The sequence below is a fragment of the Schistocerca gregaria genome, chromosome 4 (genome assembly GCF_023897955.1).
Source record: "Schistocerca gregaria isolate iqSchGreg1 chromosome 4, iqSchGreg1.2, whole genome shotgun sequence".
NCBI lineage: Eukaryota > Metazoa > Arthropoda > Insecta > Orthoptera > Acrididae > Schistocerca > Schistocerca gregaria.
This window is the reverse complement of record NC_064923.1, coordinates 690,593,151-690,619,628: the sequence shown is the minus strand read 5'-3', so window position 1 is coordinate 690,619,628 and position 26,478 is coordinate 690,593,151.

The window sequence follows — 26,478 nt, the reverse complement described above, 5'->3', positions numbered from 1 at the left end:
GCAAGTTCTGATATTTACTGAAATTCCTAATGGAACGATGAGAAATATTTTATGTCTCTACACCTGATTATGACTACTGTCTTTCTAGTTGAGAGATTTTTTTTAATGCCTTATGAAATGCCATATGGCTAGTGAATGATGTTTCATGCATTGCTTTGTATATATATTTGCCTATTTTGTTTAACATCTAGTTTCTAGCTACACTGCAGCATTGGTTAAAATAAAAATTTCATAGATGTACTAATGTCTGTCTACAGATCCATTAAACGATAATTTTATAATCGACTTACCTAAAAAAAAGGAACGCAAATAGACATTTCCCTTTGCGGGAATTGCATAAATAAATTTTAACGATTTGGTACTTGTCTGCAAGAGTAAGTTATCTTGATGCATCACTCTAGTGTTAAGAGGCGACATAGGTAATAGACATGGCCATCTTTACTGTAATATTTTTTCTGCTTGAGCTTTGTCATGTTTAGGTATGAGTTATAGCATTTGCTGCTGCTATTTGCCAGGTATAGTGCTAGTGAATTTTACTTTGTATTAATCTGTTAAGCCAGTTTTACTACTGATTTATATTCCTTGTTGCTCCACATTTGCTCACATTTGTTGTAATGTTGCATTTCCTCTGCTAATTTAGATTTACTGCTGCTAGCTTTGCCAATTTTCATTTTTTGTCATTGTTTCTTGTGTTAATTGTTTTGTGCTGCTGCATTGTCTCGTCCCCTAGTATATATATCTGAGCTCAGTAGATTTAAGTCAGCTTTAGAGGAGTAGATTATATAACAAACTAACTATGAAAAATAGGGAAACAATGCATTGAGAAGTGATATGAAAAAGATTTGGACAAAAATGTGTATTTTACAATGAGAAATATTTGTTTTGAAAGAGGATATGAACAAAACAGTAGGGTTTAAGGGCAACAGACTTAGATAGGATTTTTTTTGTTGGCTGGAGCAAATGTAGAAATACTAGGGAAGATCTATAGAATGTTGTTTTGGGTTAGACTTCAGTACCAGACGTCTCACTGAAAACAGACCCTGTCCTTTCTTATGTGTTTTTGTACCTTTCTGTATTTGTGTTCTTCCTGTCTTTATATTTTCATCTGATAAGAGATATGATGTAGAATTTTTCTAATACTATGTTATTCACTTTGTAAAGATGTTTAGACATAACTAATTCTGTTCTGTATCAATGCTCATGTGTGAAATTAATGTTTCGAAAACTATTCTCATTATTTTATTTACTTAATTATGTCATAATTCCTGTAACACTGATGTATCTGTTTATTTCTATTGTTTTGTAAAGCCTCTATACTACAAATGTTATCTGTATTGTTATGTACTTTAGTTATGTATTTTTCACCTTTGTAATTGCAATCTTCTATTGTATATTTATAATTGTATGGACACTAGTTCCTCAAATTAAGTCAGGTGTTAGATGAGCATCAGGCATCTTGAAATATTAGCAATAATAATTTCCTTTTCGTTTCGTATTGTCAAAGTTCATCATTCAGAACTTGTTGCTATTTCCTTTCCTTCTTCCCTATCGTAGTAAATAGTGCTTATAAAATGTATGTAGAGAATAAATGCTATGAGAAAATAAGAGAACAGGTAAAAGAAAAACGTTATTGGAAGTAAATGACAACTGAAAACTAACAAATGAATATGGAATGAAAGTGATGAAAAAAGGATTACTGAAAGGAATAACGTAATGAGACTAAGTAATATGTGATTTCTAAACTACTTATGGAACATGTAAAATATTGTTAGAAATGTTTGTGGTAACGGCGTAAGGAAAGTGACTAGTAGAAGTAAGTAAATAGATTATGCATCTGATGTGTTTTGAGAGCCACATAAGTTGGCATAAATATTTTCTACATTTTCAGTAATTTTGCATTCTCTGCATATAATTGCTTGTTTTATGTAAAGTCATGAGATCTTAATAGTAATTTTAAAGTAAATAATTGTCTATGAAATCTAAGGTTAAAATAAATGTTTGTAAATTTTTTAAAAAAGTTTTTCTTTTGTTTGCTTGCATAGGAATAATATCAAAACTGTAATCATTTGTTTCAAATATGAGCATGTCTTGTTTGAAATGCTTTCTACAAAGATGTGTCAATATTGAGGTTAAGGCCTCTTTTTTTCACCTAAGGGCTTTTTGTCCACATGACTGGCACAGCTGGGCGCTCATAACGCATTACATCAAGGTTACTTAGCTTTCTTATCGAAATATTTATGACAGAAGTGACAGTCTCATATAAAAAATATTTCACAAACTGAAGATCTGCGTTGCAAATGTGTAGAAACAAAGTCCTACAAATATAACAGCCTCAAAAAAATTTTCGACAGCATTGTCATACATTCATGCATATACACACATTTCATAACTCTTAATTTACGATTCTTGGTTTCCAACATCCTTTTTCACAAACCAGAGTCCCCAACTTCTATTCATTATCCATATACATATAAACACGTAATCACATTCCTCATATACGGTAGCATCAGTTTATTGATCACAAAAATACCTCAACAGCATAATACTCATTGTCGTCGTAATAATAACATCATAACACCTCAGTCAAATCTCAAAAACATCATAGCATTCTGCAATAATTTCAAATCCTAAAAACAATTCTCTACTCATTTCAATAGTGTCATCTACCTCAAATGTACTTTAAAAATCATGATCCCATACCAAAAACATCATTCAAAGCTCTCATAATATCATAATGGTTCCAAAAAAATATGACCAGTTCACAAAGTACAGACAAAATACAATTTCAGAAGTGTGAAGGTATCCAACTGTGTAGTTGTGTAAACTTCCGTCACAGATGTAGTAAAATAAATGCTTGTCTCTTTCAGTTAAATCATCAGATAGCTGAGTAACTTATGTGTTAGAGAAATATGGTACCGATGCTTTAAGTTGTATAAGCAAATACCATATTAGCTAGGGCTCCTTGTCCTTGCAAAACACATGGTACAAAAAGTAAGCGTCCACCCCCCTAAGGATTAATGTAATTATGCCCTCAGGTGTTACAGATTACAGCGATCGAATGAAATGTATCACCGAAAACTTTCTTTGCATCTTTGTGATTAAAAAATGTTTAAATAAAATGTTTTAAGTACAAAATTAATCACTCAAATACGTGTACTGCAGCGCTAAACTGTGCAGAGGTAAAAAATATACACCGCAAAAGCACCAACATAAATTGTGTCACACATTAGTAGCGTCATGATGTAATCGTGTAGCTGTCAAATAAAGTAACCACTATGTCATCTGGTATCTCTCAGAAAGTACTTTAAATCCATAATGTATTTTCATGTAGACCATAATATTGCATTAAAATCTCATTAGCAGTACTGGTATATATTCTAAGCATATGAGCCTTATAGTCGTTACATAATCGTGCAACTAACAAGCAAGAATGTACACACACAATAACAGTGTGTCGGCTGTTCACTACAGCAATGCATTCGTAATTACTTTATAAATATGTTCTCTAGATTCTAGACTGGTTAGTTAACTTAAAAACATTGATGCATGTTAACAGTTTTTCTAAGTGTATCGAAGCGTACTAATAGCGTGAATTCTAAGTTAAAAAGCAGATTATCTTCCAATAAGATTTACATGTGAGCTATGGACTAAACATTTACTCTTCCTAGTACACAGAGATTCAACTTCAACGCAATTATCATGTGGTATACGTCGGGAAGGAATGCTAAAACTTTTCTCAATGTTAGCATCGATATTATTTTTCACTGAGCCAGCCGGCGCACGTGGCTGCCAGCAGTGCGAGTCATTGTCTGTCTCTTTGTTGGCGCGCGTCGTTATTAGGATTGGGAGACCTAACTTCAACAAATTCACTTTACCGAGAGTGCCCTGCTCTGTTTGAATCCCGCCAGTTCTGATTGAATTCTGGTCTGTCGTTAAGATTATATCGTCTGTCGTCATGTAGGAAGTTTCTCTAATTTTTTTCCTGTTGGTTCGTGGTGGACAATTTCTCCATGAGTCGTAACTGCACGGTGGACCGCTGCATCTGAAGTTATTCTGTCTCCCTTGATAATAATTATTTTGGTCCCATATTGTCTGTTTCTCTGATTGTCTCTGTCATATTCATTACTATGGAAATGCAAACTTTTCCTGTAATTATTTTTACTCTGCCAACGGTTGTCATACGTGTGATGTCTGTTTTGGTCACGATTTGCGTTGGAAGAATAGCCTTGTCGTGTCCTGTTATTATTTCTGTCATCGCGGAATTGTGACGGATGTGACCTGTAATTGTTGTGTTCCTGTTTTCACGTCCCGCGATTGTGCCCTGTGTTGTTATTTTATGGCTGTTCCGTATTTCTATGTCCCTCTTCCCGCATTGGAGCGCGAGTGTCCTCTGAAATATGTAATTCTTGTATTACCTGTGTCAACTCATCTTGTACTTCCCGGATGTCTCTGTTGTACTGTGTATTGATTTGATTCTGATTTTGTTTCAATTTTCTAATTTGTTCATACTCTTCTGTGTCATTAAAGACTACCGGTCTTGTGTCATTCAGAGTATCGTCTACCTTCATAGATAAATGATAGATGCAAATGAGTCAATTTTAGCCAGCTAGGTCTCGTGATTTTCATGAATAATAGTTTGCAGTTTTTTATGCTTGCTTCTTGATTTTGTAATGCCGCAAAAAAATAGGCTGAAAATGCTCACAAATTTGTGTTTTCACGTCATTACAGACTTTCTGACATTTCGATTCGATGTTATGTAACTCAGTAGTTAATTCTTCACGTGTTTCTTGAAGTGTTCCTATAATTTGTTTCTGATTTTGTTCCATTTGTTGCTCTGACTGTTTTTGATTTTGTTCCATTACATATACATTTTTAAGATTTAGTTCCAATGCGCCTAACTTACGAAGATTTTGTCCCATTGATTCTGATTTTGTTGAAGCGTTGTGTCTAACTTTTGTAGCCTTTGTCCCATTTGTTGCATTAACTGTTATAATAATGCACTAGTGTCAGAAACATGTTCCTCAGTGCTATTCGGCAGTGAACTGGAAGGGGCAATATTAGCATTTCGGAAAGCAGAAAATGTGTTTTGCCTTATTTGAGAATAAGGTGAGGACGCAAAATCTGAATCTGCAGTATTTGCCAAATTTTGCACTGTCATTTCGGATTCCTAAGGTGAGCTATTGCCGACCGATCGATCGACAATGCTTCGCTGTTCACTAATTGTTTCACTGTCTACACCATTATTTATTGCCTGATCCATTTTCCTATGCACAGTTACCAAATTACTGTTCTGATTGTTTGTTAATTCTGTGCACAGTCGCGCTAACACACTACTCTCATCTTAACTGTCATTTCTTAATTTACTTTGGAGCCTAGTGTTAGGTTTTTCACACGCCATAATTTTCACATATTTCACACAATAGCAAGAGAAGCATAATTTGAAGAGCAAAACCAAGAAAACACGCTAGCAATAAACAATAGAAACACTAATTACACAAACGACAAGAAAAGTCAGAAGATTCCAGTGAGGTATCCTGGCAGGGTCGCCCTATGAAACATTCCCTTAGAAAAATTATAAATGTCTGTGCTTAAACTAACACACAATATTTTTAGCGCAATGCTATCTGACTTTCGCAAATCCCTATAAAAGAATGGTCCTGACTAATAATTACCTATACCTTTCATGAGTCACTTACCTCACAAAAATCTTCATTACTCAAACTACTGCAATACAGTGTGCACCAATACTGCCAGCTAAATAAAACATTCTAACTACTGAAGGCACTAACTACTGATAGGCATAGTTCGTAAATGAAAGATTTTGATAGAAAACAAACAATGTAATTGTCCTAATAGTGTTCAAAAGTCATAATATATCAGTTCATGATATCCAGTATTACAAATTTACTCTTTGTGATGGACACACGTCCAGATCACCCGCTCTCAAAACTCTGTCAACTATCTGCCTACAGCCACCATTGCTGGTGGCTCACCTCCTACTCCGCAACGCTACACACTGTTCACATCCAACTGTCCAACACTACAATAGCGAAGGTTCAAACAATGCAAACCAGCCACAGACTTCACAGCCAGTGATTTTCATACAGAGCACTACGACGCGTTACCCACATATAAACCTAAACAGCCTACTTACACATCCACCAGTAATCTGAAACTGAAATTTATTGCCAAATTTAGTCCTTGCGCAATCTGGTAACTACTGTCATTACCAAGTTAAAGTTCGACGTCCTATTTCTGTTAGAAAAAACCAAAACTCCTCTCAGAGGGTAACATTTACTTTGCGAAGTAAACCACATTTGGTAATTAGAAGCACAAGCAACGCCAGTAGTGTGTTATAAGCAACTAGAGTTTTTGCAAATCACCCGACTAATTTTCATGATGTAACTGTCACAGATAAACCAGTCTTCGCGAGTTAAACATTTCGTCATTTCAGTGGTCTTCTTAGAAAAAAGTGCTCCCCAAAGTATTCCATACATAGCACGAAATATGCCACGAGGATTTGTTACTACGACCAGAAAGTTCACACTCTCATAAATTTCCAAGTCTTTAATTTAGAAACACAAAACTTTCATTGAAATGTTCGTAACTCCTGTCGCTTCAGTGACGACATGCTCTAACCGAAATTAACTAGCTAGTTCATCATCTTACAGACTATTTTTACAGGGCTATGTAACATGGTGTTATCTGTAGGGCAGTTATCAAGCGACAGTCTCGAGAACCTCTAGTCTCAGCCCACCTCACTATATTCGCGCGGGAGCCGCATAGTTATGATTGGCTGTTGATTTAAACGACCAATCAGATTGTTCCTTCCATATTATTCTCGCGGCAAAACTTTCCTTATCCAATCACTAATCTAATAGTAATTAAGTAATTAATGTCATTAAAACTTCAGTTTCTAGTATATTGTTCAATGAAAATAGTTGAAGTGGAAAATATTCTCCTAATTGACAAATAAAATTATTCCGCCTCTAACTTTAATTCTGGCTGCTTTTATACAAAAGCAATCTCACGCCGACATACGTCATCTGAATCGTGGTGGCACCATAACTTTCCCACAGTTCGTTTGTACACGGTGTTATATAAAATGACATTAGGTTTTAACGTATATCCCACATTCACTCTCTCAATCATTGTCATGCACTCACACAGCAAATAATAATTTTGATCGACTTTTATATTATGTAATATAAAGTAACAAAAGTTTTCAAAAGAAAATTCTAATTAATTGATTTTATATATTAATAACTTTGTAATGGCTTCAAATGATTATGAAAGTCAATTTGTTACTTTTCCTAACTGGGTTTTAAGACATGAGCGTCAGTTTTAGGAATTTTAGGTAATTTTCACTATTTCCAGAACTAAAAGAACTAAAAATCTGAAATTTTAACTGTAACATTACATTCATGACAAAAGGCTGTGTACCAAGTTTGCAGGAAATCGTATAGTAACTAGTATGGATTATTTACATTCATAGAGGGTATGAATTTTCGTACGAACTGAATGTTACTCTGTGCAGTTCACACGAGAGACAGCGTCAGCTGCACTGTGAGCGAAGTGGAAAAAAATTTAGCCATCCTGCATCCACCGTACCAAACCGTTGCGTGCTTCACTGCAACGAATTTCATCTCTTAATAACTTGCTACGTTACTAGACGTGGCAGCGTTTAGCCTGTGAAGTGTTGCACGAGCTGCCATTCCTGTTCTGTTACATATTTCCACCTACAGTTGGGGAGCATATAACGCATTTGCAACAGTTTTTCGGCATGTAAAGGGTTTTTGGAGGGCTGTCAAGTCAACAGGTACCTCTTTCCGCGCTGCTCTCAGGGATGTATACTACCTGTGGCCGGAAGGTTTCTTGGACCCTAGCGAGTGAAGTGGCGTTTCATGAAGTCAAGCAACATTTGACACAATTGGCATGGCTGTTTCACCTGTGCATTATTGTCTGATTGGCTCAAACGATAGACGTGATCCAAAATGTTATCGGTGCAGATCTGCAACGGAGAGTGGATGGTTGATAACAACTACTTGCCTTGTAGTCGCAGAACCTTGCACCACAGCAGAAGAAATGGAGTGCTGTCGATCGCGAATTGCTGTCGATTTAAGTGGCCATTAATTATTTTCGATCCTCACTTTCCTGACCACAAATCCTCGACGCGTCTCTTCCAACATGCAATGGATCTTGCCTTATTGCGATAGTGTAGACAAGTGGAATATACAGTCCAATGTACTACCTATGTGCGTCACATTTCAGGTAGAAGCAGCATTACCACAGACCGCCTGTCGCTGAATTGCAACAATATACAGGCGGTGGTGCTGGTTGAGATAACAGCTAAGCAACAAGAGAACCAGTGCTGCATGACAGCTTCAGCAACGCGATGTTGCAGGCTATCAAGAGTGTCAGGCAAGGAGGGGATAAAGAAGTGGTCGTTTAGGTATCACCAGGGATACAAATCGCAACATGTGAGGTCAGGCACGTCTGGTTAAGGTTAACCATTAACCGCACATTGGTTTGGTAATAACGTCGCAGTGGTTCTTTCTTTTTTTTCTTTTTAAATAGAGGTGGAGCCCCTCCACGCCCACCCCAGAATGATGGCCAACTCCAAAGGTCTACTGCCTTTTCTGCATAAGGGTTAGTTTTCACTAAAGTGAGGTGTCGCACGATGTGGGTACTCCGATGTCTGCATATGTCTGGTTAAGGTTAACCATTAACACGCGCTCATCTGGAGATGGATTGGGTAGAAAGTACAACGAAGGGTAGCGGTTCGGAGGGCTCAGGGATAAAGCGCCAAGGCAAGAGCCAAGTGAAAAAAACCTCTGCGATAGTTAGGTCGGGTAGTAAGAGTAGTAGCGGATGTCTTGCAGCCTGCGACAGGTCATACAAGGGTAGGCTTTTTTAGTAGTGTCTATCATGCAGATCGATATCTTTGACGTTGTGCCGTGCTATTTCTCGGCGGTACCGATGGGTACCGGTATTGATTTCTCGGTCAGCGTCAGCATACCAGCAACAGGTTCATCATCGTTTTATGTCCGATAATTCATATATCACACGCATGGTGTAGGGTGATGTTCGCGATTTGTTTGTGCGTAAGTGTGCGAGATCATCTGTTTCCCTTCTGTAAGTAGGCTGCTGCACTCCGTCTTCAGGCCAAAAATGGCCAATACGGACCATCCGGCCGCTGTGTCATCCTCAGTTGAGGAAGCCGATAGGAGGGGCGTGTGGTGAGCACACCGCTCTCCCAGTCGTTAAGAGGGTTTTCTGTGACCGGAGCCGATACTATTCGGTCAAGTGGCTCCGCAATTGGCATAATGAGGCTGAGTGCACCCCTAAAAATGGCAATAGCGCATGGCGGTTGGATGGTCACCCATCCAAGTGCCGGCCACGCCCGACAGTGTTTAACTTCGGTGATCTCTCGGGAACCGGTGAATCCACTGCGAAAAGGCCGTTGTCTCTTCTGTTGCCTGATGGTCGGCTTTAATAGAAGCTGTCACATCCAATCAACGTTGCTCTTATGTAGGGGTTTGCCATCGTTTGTCGCTTGTTGGTGTATGTTAGCTTGCCATAGGTAGTTATGCCCTGGCTAGTAGTGTCTTTGGCCTCTTATGCTTCTACCTATGGTTGTGATCACAGTTTTCCAGAGTAACGGTGAACGGATGGCTCCAATGTCTCCAGCTCCTGTATAGCCGTGTGGCGTGTTTTTTGAATGCTTCCTTGAAGGTTTCAAGGCGGCATTCATTGTGAAAATCAACGGTGCGAGTGTAGCGTGGAGTTTTGCTAATGATGCGTAACACCTTGTTCTGTATCATCTGCAGGCGGCGCAGGTGTGTAGGAGCTACATATCCCCAGACGGGAGCTGCGTACGTCATAAGCGGTCTAATCAGTGTCGTGTATATGGACCTCGACACCCTCCAATTTGGTGTACTTTCCCTGTTGAGCATTGGATAGAGTCGTTTGAGCCTCGCGTGCACTCTGTTGGCAACGTATTCGATGTGGTCTCCCCATTCCCCCCACGTACGTTTCTGGTCCAGCCAGACAGCAAGATATCTGACTTTCTCTCGGAAACGAATTGGGCGTGTATGTAGTGTTACCTGTCTACAGTGTTGATGTGATTCTTGAGTTTCTCCCGGCGTGTTTGATAATCAAAATATCCACGGGTGTACTGCCGGTCTATAGTGTCCAACGGGCACAATATTTCGGCGATCAAACATGTCGTCATCATCAGGTGAACTGACGGACTGAGCTCCTGTGAACGTGCCGGCACGGAGATCCGTACGCTATGGCTGCTCAGGGGGAACTGGGTTCGGTCGCGGCGGCGGCCGATTTAAATACCCTCCGCCCGCGGCGCGCTCCCTCCGCCGTCCGCGCCCCGCGCCACGGTCTCGCGGTGGAACAGATTGCGACGGCGTCTGAGATGACGTCGGTGTGATGGCTCTGTCCGCCGTGGTCGTCACAACTATGCGTTTGCTCGATTTACTCTTGATTAACCCAATCGCTGGTTCCCAAGCCTTGCTAAGATTATAGCCACAGTCACGGTTTATGAGGTCGTCATTGGTGCGAATTTCGATGGCCTCTCTAACAACGCTGTCCCAGTATCTCGACGTCTGTACCAGAATCCTCGTGCGGTCATACTCCATAGCGTGATTTTGCGACAAACAATGTTCAGCGACCGCCGACTTGCTCGGATACATTAATCGAGTGTGCCTCTGGTGTTCACGGCATCGATCCTCGACAGTACGCATCGTCTGACCAATATACGACTTGCCACGTTGACACGGAATCTGGTACACGCCAGCCTTCCTCAAACCGAGGTCATCTTTGGCGCTCCCCACCAGTGCACGACTTTTATTCGGAGGACAAAACACAGTTCCGACCCGGTGTTTCTTCAGAATGCGGGCGATTTTCCCCGAGAGTGCGCCTGTGTATGGAATAAATGCAGTGCCTACCTCCTCCCTCGTGACTTCATCCATCTCAACAGGTTGTGCTGCAGTGGTTGGGCAGAGAGCACGTTGCATCTGCCACTCTGAGTACCCATTTTTTCGAAATACAGTTCTGAGATGTTCCAATTGCTGGGGTAGACTCTCTGTGTCAGAGATAGTGCGCGCCCTATGTACTAGAGTTTTAAGTACCCCATTCCTCTGTGAAGGGTGGTGGCAGCTGTCTGCGTGCAAATACAGATCAGTGTGTGTTGTCTTTCGATACACCCCATGACCTAGGGTGCCGTCAGCCCTTCTCCTGACCAAGACGTCAAGGAAAGGTAATTTACCCTCCTTTTCAGTCTCCATAGTGAATTTGATGTTGGGGTGTATGGAGTTTAGATGTGTAAGGAAGTCAAGGAGTTTATCCATACCATGTGGCCAGATGACGAACGTGTCGTCCACGTAACGGAAAAAGCAAGTAGGTTTCCATTCGGATGACGACAGGGCTTCCTCCTCGAAGTTCTCCATGTACAAATTCGCTACCACCGGTGAGAGTGGGCTACCCATGGCGACTCCCTCCGTTTGTTCGTAGTATTCTCCATTAAAAAGAAAATACGTGGAAGTCAAGAGATGCCTAAAAAGTTCAGTGGTATTCTCGTCAAACCTCTGACCAATCCACTCTAGCGACTCTCGCAGGGGTACCCTCGTAAACAAGGAAACGACGTCAAAACTCACCATGATATCTGACTCGTCCAACATGAAGCTATCAAGGTGTTTAACAAAATCCACGGAATTACGGATGTGATGCGGGCATTTACCCACATGAGGACTTAATATTCCCGTCAGGTATTTGGCCAACAAATATGTAGGTGCCAAATACCTGACGGGAATATTAAGTCCTTATGTGGGTAAATGCCCTCATCACATCCGTAATTCCGTGGAAATTGTTAAACATCTTGATAGCTTCATGTTGGATGAGTCAGATATCATGGTGAGTTTTGACGTCGTTTCCTTGTTTACGAGGGTACCCCTGCGAGAGTCGCTAGAGTTGATTGGTCAGAGGTTTGACGAGAATACCACTGAACTTTTTAGGCATCTCTTGACTTCCACGTATTTTCTTTTTAATGGAGAATACTACGAACAAACGGAGGGAGTCGCCATGGGTAGCCCACTCTCACCGGTGGTGGCGAATTTGTACATGGAGAACTTCGAGGAGGAAGCCCTGTCGTCATCCGAATGGAAACCTACTTGCTTTTTCCGTTACGTGGACGACACGTTCGTCATCTGGCCACATGGTATGGATAAACTCCTTGACTTCCTTACACATCTAAACTCCATACACCCCAACATCAAATTCACTATGGAGACTGAAAAGGAGGGTAAATTACCTTTCCTTGACGTCTTGGTCACGAGAAGGGCTGACGGCACCCTAGGTCATGGGGTGTATCGAAAGACAACACACACTGATCTGTATTTGCACGCAGACAGCTGCCACCACCCTTCACAGAGGAATGGGGTACTTAAAACTCTAGTACATAGGGCGCGCACTATCTCTGACACAGAGAGTCTACCCCAGGAATTGGAACATCTGAGAACTGTGTTTCGAAAAAAAGGGTACTCAGAGTGGCAGATCCAACGTGCTCTCCGCCCAAACACTGCATCACAACCTGTTGAGATGGATGAAGTAACGAGGGAGGAGGTAGGCACTGCATTTATTCCATACACAGGCGCACTCTCGGGGAAAATCGCCCGCATTCTGAAGAAACACCGGGTCGGAACTGTGTTTTGTCCTCCGAATAAAAGTCGTGCACTGGTGGGGAGCGCCAAAGATGACCTCGGTTTGAGGAAGGCTGGCGTGTACCAGATTCCGTGTCAACGTGGCAAGTCGTATATTGGTCAGACGATGCGTACTGTCGAGGATCGATGCCGTGAACACCAGAGGCACACTCGATTAATGTATCCGAGCAAGTCGGCGGTCGCTGAACATTGTTTGTCGGAAAATCACGCTATGGAGTATGACCGCACGAGGATTCTGGTACAGACGTCGAGATACTGGGACAGCGTTGTTAGAGAGGCCATCGGAATTCGCACCAATGACGACCTCATAAACCGTGACTGTGGCTATAATCTTAGCAAGGCTTGGGAACCAGCGATTGGGTTAATCAAGAGTAAATCGAGCAAACGCATAGTTGTGACGACCACGGCGGACAGAGCCATCACACCGACGTCATCTCAGACGCCGTCGCAATCTGTTCCACCGCGAGACCGTGGCGCGGGGCGCGGACGGCGGAGGGAGCGCGCCGCGGGCGGAGGGTATTTAAATCGGCCGCCGCCGCGACCGAACCCAGTTCCCCCTGAGCAGCCATAGCGTACGGATCTCCGTGCCGGCACGTTCACAGGAGCTCAGTCCGTCAGTTCACCTGATGATGGCGACATGTTTGATCGCCGAAATATTGTGCCCGTTGGACACTATAGACCGGCAGTACACCCGTGGATATTTTGATTACAGTGTTGATGTTTGCGCAGTAGTTTCGGTCTGCTTGTGTACAGAACTGCTTCGTACTTATCCACATTTACTTAAATACGTCACCGTTTCAACCAAGGCTTAGCAGTTCGTAGTGCCGTCCGTATTGGCGAATTAATGTTCGACGGTTTCCAATCTTGCGCAAGAATGGCTGTTTCATCAGCGTAGTTAACTAACGGTGTGCTTCGTGTTGCTGGGAACATGATGGACCCTAGGATGCATCCCTGGGCTACTCCAGCTTGGATACTGCGTTGTATCGATTGTTTGCGTTGCACGTTAGTGTTGAAATATCTGGTAGTGATGTATGAGTGTATGAGACGTGTGAGTACGTCTGGGAGACCAGCTTCGCTTTGTGTATTAGACCGTAGTGTCAAAAGTGTTCGAAAGCTTTTTCGATGTGCAGGGACACTGCCCCTGTGGCTTTGTTCATGTTGTAGCCGTGTGTTATATGTGCGACTACGTGGAGGGGTTGTTTGTGTTGTGAATTTCTCCGGTGTTACGGTGTCACGTCACCGTATCCCACGTTTTAGTATTTACTGCACGCACGTATCAAAGAGACAAATGCAACGCTAATGTCATGCTTTCATGTGAGTGCTTATACATCCACGCTGGATTCCCTCTACATTGCATTTACATTGCAGCAACACCCTCAAACGGGAACTTTTTGATCACCTTTTGTAATTTAAAAAATCCATGTACCAAGAAAAGGGTTCTCGTTTTCCAGTAGAAGAGGTATCCCTTAACACAGTGGCCCCATTACTTTTGACCGACTAGTTACAGGAGCAGTATACCTCATTTGAAAGTGATACCACTCTTCCGTTTCTATTATACCTTGATTCTGAATCATCTACATTTACACCTACATCGTTACTGTGGTGTCCCCGCCAGACACCGCACTGCCTTTAAATCGGCCGTGGTCCCGTAGTATACGTCGGACCCGCGTGTCGCCACTATCAGTGATTGCAGACCGAGCGCCGCCACACGGCAGGTCTAGAGAGACTCCCTAGCACTCGCCCAGTTGTACAGCCGACTTTGCTAGCGGTGGTTCACTGCATACGTACGTTCTTAATTGCCGAGAAGATAGTGTAGCATAGCCTTCAGCTACGTCATTTGCTACGACCTAGCAAGGCGCCATTATAAGTTATTATTGATATTGTGAATCATGTACCGTCAAGACGGACGTTAATCATTAACGGATTAAGTTTAGTATTCCACCAGCTACGTCCGTTTTTCTGAAGTCTAATTGCCTTGTCCTGTTCCAGACCACACGCCAGCCTGCGTGAGCTAAAACGCGTGCCTTTCTGCCTCCTCTAGTAACAAAGTGTTGGCTCTCCTGCTAACCACAACATTGGCGACGAGGCACAACCGCGTTCTTATCGACATTGCCCTGATTTACTTGTGTAAAGGCTTCGCCACAATCTCCAGATGTACTGTACGAATTTGATCGCTTACAGAATCAGCAGACGCAGGCCTTACTGGATGCCCTTGGACAGCTCTTCCAGGGTCAAAGTGCAATGCAGAACGATGCGGCAGCAGCCGCTTCACCGCTAACGCAGCCACAACACGCTGTTCCACCAACTTTTCGACCTTTTGGTGCTGCACTGGAAAGGTGGACGGAGTGGTCACGCCAATTTGGATTCCAACTCGCCGCCTACAGAATTCTGGGTAACGAGCGGCAGCCTTTTCTCCTTTCATCCGTCGGGGTGCAAACGTACCGTGTGATAGTCAAATTATTTCCCCGACGCGACGTCGCAACTCTGTCCTACGAAGAAATTTTGTCTGCATTAGATGCATATTTCAAAGAATCAGTCAATGTAGTTGCGAAAAGGTACACATTCTTTCGTACAAAACGTACGGCAGGTCAGAATAATCGGGAGATGGTTGCAACCTAGCAAGGCCTTACTAGGGATAGTGCTTTTGAGTGTCAATGTGGTCTCCCTTATTCAGTTACTATTGTACGTGATGCTACTGCCCAGAACGTTTCTGATGTTCGTATAGGGGAACAGATTTTGAAACTAGTAAATCCCTCCCTTCAAAAAGTGATCGACATATTGGATCGGCAGGACACACTTGACTTTGCTCAGGAATCATTTGAAACTTCGCCAGCAATGTGTCAGGTTAACCGGCCCGCCGGGCGAGCTGCACGGAGCAGTAAACAGCCCTCACGCCCGGCCGCGCCGCTGCCGCCAGGCTCTCAGCCACGTGAGCAGCGCCGGCAAGCAAATGCAGTGATCAAATCATGCCCGCGGTGTGCTACTAACCATTCGCGTGAGAATTGCCCGTCACGCCAAGCTATTTGCTTTTATTGTAATAAAAAAGGACATGTTCAGAGTGTTTGCCAGAAAAAGCTCAAATCGGAAGCTCAAAATCGTCCCAGGCTCTTTGCTTCGCGCCGGAATCGGAATCGAACCAAGGATACTCAGACTCGCGAAACTTCGCCCATGGAAATTCAAGTAGTTCATTCCACTCCGACCAGTGCCACTCTCGCTAACAGTGACTATGTTCGTTCCCAAAATAGTGTGCGTCGCCATCGCCGGAACTCCCGTCAAGTCGCAAGTGATTATGTACCATTGTCAGTTCACGTTGCACGAGACAGTTGCTCTTGCCGTCAGCAGGACAATAAACTTATTGTAGACTTGGACATTAACAGCAAAGTGATACCATTCCAGCTCGATACCGGAGCTGCAGTTTCACTGATCAATCAAGACACTTATAAACTGCTGAGCACACCTCCGTTGCGTGCCGCAAATGTTAAGTTAACTAGTTATTCAGATCAAGATATCCCTGTGTTAGGACAGTGCAGCCTTCTTGCAACATACAAAGGACAAACAAAACTTGTGTCCCTCGTTCTTCTTCTGCAGTGAACTTGTTTGGTTTCGATTTACTTCAGTTGTTTAACTTGTCTATAGTAAATCAGGTCCTATCAATGAACCACACTGTGCCTTCAGGCAGTGTTTCTCGTCTATATGAAGAATTTGCAGACATTTTTGCACCGGGCCTCGGTTGCGCTAACAACTATAAAGCACATTTGGAACTGAAAGTAAACGCGCAACCGAAATTTCTCAGAGCGCGCAATGTTCCCCACGCATTGCGTGATGAGGTCGCAAAAACATTACACGATTTGGAATCACAAGGTGTAATTTAACGTGTGCAGGATTCTCTCTGGGCATCACCCTTCGAAATGTTGCCTAAACTTTCCGGAAAGTTGAGACTTTGTGGGGACTTCAAGGCATTAGTGAATCCACAACTAGTGATTGCAACTTTTTCTTTACCCCGCCCGGAAGATCTTTTTGACAAACTGTGCCCGGGTAAATATTTTTGAAGTAGGACCTAGCAGATGCGTACTTGCAAATACCGGTGGACGAAGAATCCCAGCGCGTTTTGGTGGTTAACACACATCTTTGTACCGATTCAAACGACTGCCATTCAGGCGTGCATCCCCCCCGGCATTGTTTCAGCAATATCTGCAAACTGTTTGTGCGTCGATCCTTACTGCAGCAAATTATCTGGACGATATTGTGATCTCGGGAAAGACGGAAGAAGAACATTTGGCCAATCTCAGAACATTATTTCAGGTCTTGCGACAAAATGGTCTTCGCTTGCGGAAGGACAAATGTGTGTTTTTGGCTCGGGACTTTCCATACTTGGGACATGTACTCAATGCCCAAGGCATACATCCCAGTCCCACGCACCTTCGTGCCATGCAAGACTTGCCTTCACCGCAGAATTTGAAGCAGCTACAGAGTGTGCTGCGAAAAATAAATTACTACCACCGCTATGTGCCGCATGCCTCTCCCATTTCAGCTCCGATTCATCGCTTACCCCGTAAGGGTGTTCCGTTCGTCTGGACGACGGAAAGCGAACGCGCCTTTCGGCGGTTGAAATCGGCGTTGCTTTCCAATACTTGCCTTACGCCATCCTATACCCAGAAGGCCCTCTTGTTGATTGTGGATGCATTGGATTTCGGGATCGGTGCTGTGCTTGCGCACAAAGATGGATCGCACGATCGCCCTATTGCCTTTGTGTCCAAATTGCTTTCGTATGCTCAAAGAAATTATTTACAGATCGAGAAAGAAGCATTGGCTCTCGTATTTGGTGTTACAAAGTTTCGTGATTTCTTGTATGGTCATCACTTTACCATAATTACAGACCACAAACCTTTGACATCGCTTTTTCATCCGACCAAGCCTGTACCTCTACGTACAGCGCAGAAATTCATTCGCTGATCTATTTTCCTCTCACAGTACTGCTACGATATCTTGTATCAGTCCACTGCTAAGCACGGAAACGCCGATGCGTTGTCCCTCTTGCCTGTTGCTGAGGATAGGGCATTCGATTCCTCCGAACTTGCTTCCATGTTCATTGATGTGGAAACCGATGACGTGGTCGAATCGTTTCCGATTGATTTTCGTCGTGCAGCTACAGCCACAGAAGCCGACCCTGTCCTTGCCGCCGATCTGCGTTTTGTTGCTACGCAATGGCCCTTGTCAAAGTCACGGATCGGGGACCCGCTGGTTCGCCGATTTTTTGCTCACAAGGAGAGACTTTTTGTGCGACGTGGTGTTTTGGTGTTGCGTTCTGATAATGATCAGTCCAGGGTCGTTACAGTCCTCTGTCTTACATCTTCTCCACCAAGGACATTGGTGTATAGTGAGAACGAAACAACTTGCTCGTCAGCATTGTACTTGGTTCCGAATCGATGCCGCGATTACGAATATGTGCTCTTCTTGCATGGTGTGTTCCCCCGACCGCGGAAATTCTTTGCATGGCCAAAAGCCACTTCCCCTTGGCAACGCTTACACATCGATTTTTCTGGTCCATTCTGGAATGCTCGATGGTTGGTTGTGGTAGATGTCTTCCACGATGTCATCTGCCACCATCCAAGCGTTATCTGCTATCTTTTGCATTGAAGGTCTTCCACAGACTATTGTTTCCGACAATGGCCCAAAATTCATGTCCGCAGAATTTCAGTCTTTCTGCAAGGCCAATGGTATTTAACATCTGATGACCGCGCCGTTTTCGCCACAGTCAAACGGTGCCGCTGAACGATTGGTCAGGACTTTCAAGTCACAGATGTTGAAGTTGAAAGAGTCGCATTCTCGAGAGGACGCGTTGTTGCTCTTTTTGTCCTCGTATCGCTCTGAGCCCAGAGATGGTCGCTCGCCAGCTGAGTTGCTCCACGCTCGTCATCATCGAACCTTGATGTCTTTGCTACATCCGCCGCCTCAGGTTCCTGTGCAGCGGCAGACACCTGCTTTTGCTCCAGGCGACGTTGTCTTCTATCGCCACTATCGAGGTTCTCGGCGTTGGCTCGAAGGGCGCATTCTTCGCTGCCTCGGCAGCGCTGTGTATCTGGTTTCGGGGGCCTCTAGTGCGGTACGTCGGCATCTCAATCATCTGCGCCTCTGTCGTCGCACGGGATCTGCCGCTCGCCGTCTGCTTTCAGCGACGGTGCCGTCCGGTCAGCGCCCCGGGGACCCATCTACTGGCTAGCCTCAGCCCCAGGTGTTACCGACGCTGCCTTCCATTTTGCCCCATGGCGACGCGCCGCCGCCGCCGCCGCCGCCGCCGCCGCCGCCTGTACTTCCGCCGGCGATACCGCAGTGGACGCCTCGCTGGAACCGCCGGGTGCCTCCCTGGGTCACGCGCCGCCGATCGCTTCCCGTGACCAGTTGTCCTCCGACATGGAACTCTTGCCCGCTCCGGACAATATGTCGTCTTCGCTAATCGGGTGCCCCGGCTCGATGGAGGTCGACCCTTCGGCTCATCCTGTCTCTCTACGGGCGCATACACCGCATGTTGGCGTGCACCCTGGAGCAGCCTCGCCTGTTGTTAGGCTCCCCACCTCGTCGCATACGCCAACATGGGGTCCTCCCCACGACGGGCGGAAGCCTTATGCCACAACCGTACGCCTATTTGCGGGGGAGGAATGTGGTGTCACCGCCAGACACCACACTTGCTAGGTGGTAGCCTTCAAATCGGCCGCAGTCCGGTAGTATTCGTCGGACCCGCGTGTCGCCACTATCAGTGATTGCAGACCGAGCGCCGCCACACGGCAGGTCTAGAGAGATTTCCTAGCACTCGCCCCAGTTATACAGCCGACTTTGCTAGCGATGGTCCACTGACTTCTACGCTCTCATTTGCCGAGACGATAGTTTGCATAGCCTTCAGCTACGTTATTTGCTACGACGTAGCAAGGCGCCATTATAAGTTACTATTGATATTGTGAGAATCATATCCCGTCCAGACCGACGTTCGTCATTAATGGATTAAAGTTAAGTATTCCACCAGCTACGTCCGTTTTTCTGAAGTCTAATTTCCATGTCCTGTTCCAGATCTCACGCCAGCCTGCGTGAGCTAAAACGCGTGCCTTTCGGCCTCCTCGGTGTTGGCTCTCCTGCCAACCACAACAATTACACGGCAATTCACACTTAAGTGCCTAGATGAAGGTTCATCGAACTATTTTCATGCTACTTCTCTACCATTCCACTCCCCAATGGCGCGTGGGGAAGAGGAACACCTAAATCTTTCCCTTCGAGCACTGATTTATTTCATTGTAATGATCATTTCTCCGTACGTAGGTGGGTGTCAACAAAATATTTACGCATTCGGTAGAGAAAGCTGGTGGTTGAAATTTCGTAAATAGATCTCGCCGCAAGGAAAACCGCCTTTGTTTCAGTGACTGCCACCCCTACTCGCGTATCATATCAGTGACACTCCCAACCCTATTGCGCGATAACACGAAACGAGCTGCTCCCCTTTGCACTTTTTCGATGTCCTCTGTCAATCCTACCCGGTAAGGATCCCACACTGCGCAGCAATATTCCAGCAGATGACGGACAAGTGTAATGAAGGCTGTCTCTTTAGCGGGTGTTCTGCCAACAAAGCGCAGTCTTGGTTCCGCCTTTGCTACAATATTATCTATGTCGTCTTTCCAATGTAAGCTGCTCGTAATGGCAATTCCTAGGTATTTAGTCGAACTGACAGCCCTTTGATTTGTGCGACTTATCGTATACCCAAAATTTACCGGATTTCTTTTAGTACACATGTGGATGACCTCGCACTTTGTTTAATGCTAATTGCCACTTTTCGCACCAAATAGAAATTCTCTCTAGATCATTTTGTAATTGGAATTGATGATCTGATGATTTTACTAGACGGTAAATTACAGCGTAATCTGCAAAGAATCTAAGGGGGCTGCTCGGATTATCACCTAGATCATTTATATGAATCAAGAACAGCAGAGGCCCTATGACACTGCCTTGCGGAACGCCAGATATCACTTCTGATCTACTCTATGATTTACCGGCTATCACTACGAACTGTGACCTCTATGAGAGGAAATCACGAATCCAGTCACACAACTGAGACTATACCCCATAAGCACGCAATTTGATTAATAGTCGCTTGTCAGGATCGGTATGAAAAACCTTCTGGAAATCTAGGAATATGGAATTGATCTGAGATCCCTTGTCGGCAGCAGTCATCACTTCATGGGAATAAAGAGCTAGCTGTGTTGCACAAGAACGACATTTTCTGAATCCGTGCTGGTTATGTAACATAAGTCTGTTTCTTCAAGTTCATTCATAATATTCGAGTACAGTATATATTCCTAAATCCTACTGCAAATTGAGGCCAGTGATATGGGCCTGTAATTCAATGGATTACTCCCATTCTCTTACTTGAATATTGGTGTGACCTGTGCTGATTTCCAGTCTTTAGGAACAGGCCTTTCGTCAAGTGAGCAGTTGTATACGATTGATAAGAAAGGCGCTACTGTGTCTGCATACCCTGAAAGGTGCCTGATTAGTATACCATCTGGACCGGAGGAAGACTTGGGTTTCTTAAGTGATTCGAGTTGTTTCGCAACACTTAAGATACCTACTTTTATGTCAGTCATGCTAACAGATGTTCTGGTTTCATCATCATGGCAACATACGATAGTGTATTTGTACTTGTTGAGATAAACGTTCATCATTATCGAAGAGCATCTAAGACATTCTGCCATTAATTTAAATTTCAGTAGTACTTTATTATGGTGAGTTCAAAGCAACTTCAGACATTGTGATGGACAAAACCGTACGCCAAATAGAATAAATAGTGAATAACTTCCACATAGACTTGACATTTCTGTAAATTAACTAAGGTGATTATACATTTTTATGGCATGTTCGTGCTGTCAGGCCAACAATCCTTGCACTTATTATTGTTGTTGCAGCAATAACAAGTAAATAACAAATATTAACTTCGTAGAAAAGCAGCGTATTTTAAATTCACCTTTAAAATACGTAACTTAAAATTATCCACTGCAATATGTAGTGTACCGTAGTAACAGAAAAAAATACATTTCAAGTAATGTCGTCTGAATATGAAACTGTGCAGTGGTATTCCCATGACAGGATAAAAGTTCACCTTTCGGTATTTTCTTCCTTTTCGTCCGAGCTACGTTGCCCTACTTTAAAGTCTGTGGCGAGACAGGCGGCGCCTCTCGGTTAGCTTCCTGGGGATCAGGCGCAAAATCCTTGCGTTTGTTTATGGAGCGCCGTAGTGGCGGTTCCCTGGAAGCCACACATCCCCAGTGGGCGCCACCGAGAGAGATAAAGGGCAGCCTGGAATTACGCGGATTGGCATCGGCCAAAGCTGATAAGATTAATATACGGCGTGTCGCGGTATCAGGCCCTCCTCACACTTTCAAATATTCAGGGTGGAAAAGATTATACGTGGCGGTGTGTTACTAAATAGCTTTCCATACGGCTTCGTCGAAAATCGGCCAAACCATCGGATTGTTTTTCACTGGCTGTCGCTTTTTTCTTTTATCCATGCACGTAGACCTACAAAAAATACCTTATCGTAAAATTACTAGCCGTCATTTTTTTATGAAGGGCACCATCAGAAACGAAAATTCAGATAAATATAGAAAGTTACTTTTTCACTTGTACTTTTCTCTTAAATTATTGACCTCGATATTTTTTTAAAATTTGTTTCTTTTTATCTAATATTTCAGTATTTCCCCCTACTTCTTATTTACACTCTTTGTATACAAACGAAAGCTACAAATTGTTCTTGCAGTATGAACTTAATAATCATGATATCAATTGGCAAGAGGCAAGAGGCAAAAATTTTCTGAAAATTTTTTATTTTACTAGTAAAAAATACTTATTACATCTTGTAACATGTCAGTTTTCAAATTTTAATCTTTGTTCTGTTAGCACACTTTACTCCAACTGTTCTTTTGGTAATTCATATTCTTCATAGATGAGTAGCACTTCTTTCGCTTCGTATACGTACACAAATTTACAACCCAAGAAGCTGAATGAATGACAGGTGAGCATTTTCCCTGTATTTTAATTTGTAAACTGTCAACTGTAGCATGTGGAAGAATCACCTTACGCGGGGTATTGCACCGAGTTATATTACAGTGGAATGTAAGTCAGTTTTAGGTAACGATTTTGAGAATTCTTGCAAGAGAAAACTGATTAATGGACAGAAAAAAACGGGTTCAAATGGCTCTGAGCACTATGGGACTTAACATCTGTGGTCATCAGTCCCCTAGAACTTAGAACTCCTTAAACCTAACTAACCTAAGGACATCACACACATCCATGCCCGAGGCAGGATTCGAACCTGCGACCGTAGCGGTTACGCGGTGGACAGAAAATAAAGGTTGCTATTTACAAATGTTGTAATATTATTTACATCTTCGTAACGAACAAAAATACAAGACAGACATTCATACTGGTTAATGCCTCTGGTAATTAAACATTATATGCTTGACACATTTTTTGTTTTGCTTCTGACTTACCTGTCACTTGGGCGGACAGCATAAATGAGACACCCCGTACAGGTGCGGCCAGCGAAATTAATACGATAGCGCGCTGCAAAGTAATGCCTCCGAATTTTTATTCTGTTCTCAATATTGGCTGCGGGATTCATGTCATGAACATTACTCTTTCGACTTCCCCGCTTCGCTGATTACAAGCAGCAACACTCTGCCGCTAGACGGCTCTGGACTTTAGAGTGTGACGTGGCGATGTGTAACGTAACGTCGTTGGTGCGTGAGTAACAGCGTGCAGTATTGGAGTTCCGTATTCGAAGAGTTTGGCCACATATGGCGCACCGTTTCCTTCAACATGACAATGGCGGATCACACACGAACACGGCAACATCTACAACAGTCCGACGCCTTGCTTTGACTGTCATAAATCATCCTCCATAGAGATCCTACTTGGCCCCATCCCACTTCCATTTATTTCTAAATGTATAGGTACCTAGATACACCTTCGTGGACTTAACTTTGGCAATGACGAAGTGATGCAAGCTCAGGTAAGGTTGTGGCTCCGTCAAAGACGTCAAACATTCTGCAGTGACAATATCAAGAAATCGTCTCTCGTCGGGAGGAACACGTTGGTCGCCAGCGTGATTATGTTGACAAATTAAGATTTACACTGATGAATAAAGGTATAAAACGTAAACAACGTCACTTCATTTAAAAATCTTTAAGAGTTTTCCCATTAAAAAATTTGAAAAAAATTACGCTTCAGCACATCCTCGTACTAATCATTGGGTTCATGACGTTGCAATGTCTAACTAACATTAAAGAACTCTAGAAGAGTCTCCGGTTTTCTGAATCAGGATGGTGTGAAGCTAAGCTGACTTGTGAGCTGCAATCAGATCCTCTACACTTCCCAAGACGGTAGTATTTTAGCATTTTGTGAAGGAGTCTCAACAGTTGCGAAGATATAATTATTTGTGGAGATATGAGTGGAATGGTAGCAAGCGGGTGTTATACTTCGAATCATTGGTAGAATACTGTAAAATTCAATCAGTATAGAAAGCAGATTTGTTTCAAAACACTCATTTTACCTATGGTAGAATATTGCCCAAGTATGTTGGACACATTTCACAGAGGACTTATAACAATCGTTGAACGTACCAGGTTAGCACGAATGGTCACAGGTTTCTATGAGCACGTGGTAAAGCAACCAGTTCTCAACTGGCAGATCTGCCTCTACTTATATTGTCCACAAGCTACCGTTCTGTGCGTGGCGAAGGGTAGCCTTTACCAGTCTCAGTCGCTTCCTTTCCTCTTCCTCTCGCAAACAGAGCTAGCGCGAAACGACCGTCTGTGTGTCTCCGTGTGGGCCCTATTTTCTCGTGTCTTATCTTCGTGGTCCTTGATCGGAATGTACTTTGGTGGCGGTAGAATCGTTGTGCAGTCACATTCAAATGCCGGTTCTCTAAATTATCTCAATATTGTTCTTCGATTAGAATGTTGCCTTTCCTTAAGGGATTCCCATTTGACTCCCTGAAACATCTCCGTAATACTTAAGTTGCTCAAACCCACCGATAACAAGTCCAGAAACCCCTCTTTGAATTGCTTCGACGTCTTCCATTAATCTGACCTTCGACGCATTGCAAACACTTGATCAGTATTCAAGAGTAGATCGACTCTGTCAAACACGACATTACTATTGATGTATCGGAATATTACGGAATTGTTTGTTCAACCAATCGGTATTACCTTACATTTTTCCACATTTAGAGCTAGCTGTCATTCACTACACCAGCTACAAATCTTATCTGTGTCATCTTATATGCTCCCACTATCATTCAACTTTGACACCTTCTGTACACCACAGCATCATCAGCAAACAAACGCACATTGATACCCGCCCAATCCACCAGACCATTTATGTATATAGAAAATAATAGCGGTCCTATCACGCTTCTATGGGGCACTCCTGACGATACCCTTGTCTCCGATGAACGCTCGCCGTCGAGGACAAAATACTGGGAGGATTTCGGGAGGTCCCATTTCCATAGTTTTACAAAAGAGCACGAAGCGTGGAATTTAAGAATATACTACTTATCTTTACCTTAAGAGCCGCGAAAACGAAATTTTACTTCACTCAGAGGTATTTACATGAGTCCTTTGCTGGAGACGTGAGATTTGAAAGTGAAGAACACGATAACAAATGTAAACAGAAGAAAGCAACAAATGATACGTTTGTTCTGGAACCTGTAAGATTTTTATACAGTAGTTTCGAAGTAGTAGAACAAAACCTAACAACAAATGGTGCTGTAGTCTTAGTTTGTAGAGCCTTTGAAGGCCATGATGATCAGTTCCACATTGAAGTATATGGGTTTTAGTTTTAGCCTACAGATATCTCTGCACAGACCTTATAAGATGCGTTCTGATACCACTGAGGGAACCACAGGTGTATTAGTTAACTGCAGGACCGCCTGTAGAAAGAGCCCAGAAGTAGTTTCATTTATGAACGTTATGAATACCAATACTGTACTAGAAGAAAATAGTGGCTGACACTAGATGTCGAAAACAATGAAATACTGAACTCCGACTGGAACGTATTTCGTAAAGATTCGATTAGCGCTTGTGGCGTAGGCGTACTTATAGCCGTAAAAAATACTATAATATTTATCGAGATAGGATAGAATCCGAATGCGAAATAACTTGGCTGAGGATAAGTGTTAAAGGCGGCGAAAACTTGGTCATAGGATGCATTTCTAGACCTCCTGCAGTATGGGTAGTAGTGACGGAATATTTGACAGTGAAGTTGGAGAACGTTCCACGTAAATTTCATGGTCGTGTTGTTGTATTAGTTGCAGATTTCAGCTTCCGGTTACAGACGGAGAGGTTCGTGTGATTCGGGTGGTAATCAGCACAGGGAATCGTTTTATACCGTTCTAAAGCGCTTGAGCAGTCAGAGAGCCATCATAATATAAAAGACCGCTTCATCTGTACGGTGAGTATTTATCGTAAAGCTTAAGTAATCTTTTCTGTCGTCACACAGTCCTACAACTCTGGATTTCCATATCTCAAGTTTGGTGGTTAGAGATCTGTTTCGTGAAGCTAAAGTCTTAGATCTGCTGGTGACAAATATATCTAAACATTTTGCTCAGCGTAAAACTGAGATCAGCTTCACTGAATAAGGCTGTAAGTAGGAATACAAAGAAAAATATGAAGAACTTTCTACTTAGCAAGAAGCGCAAGAAACACGT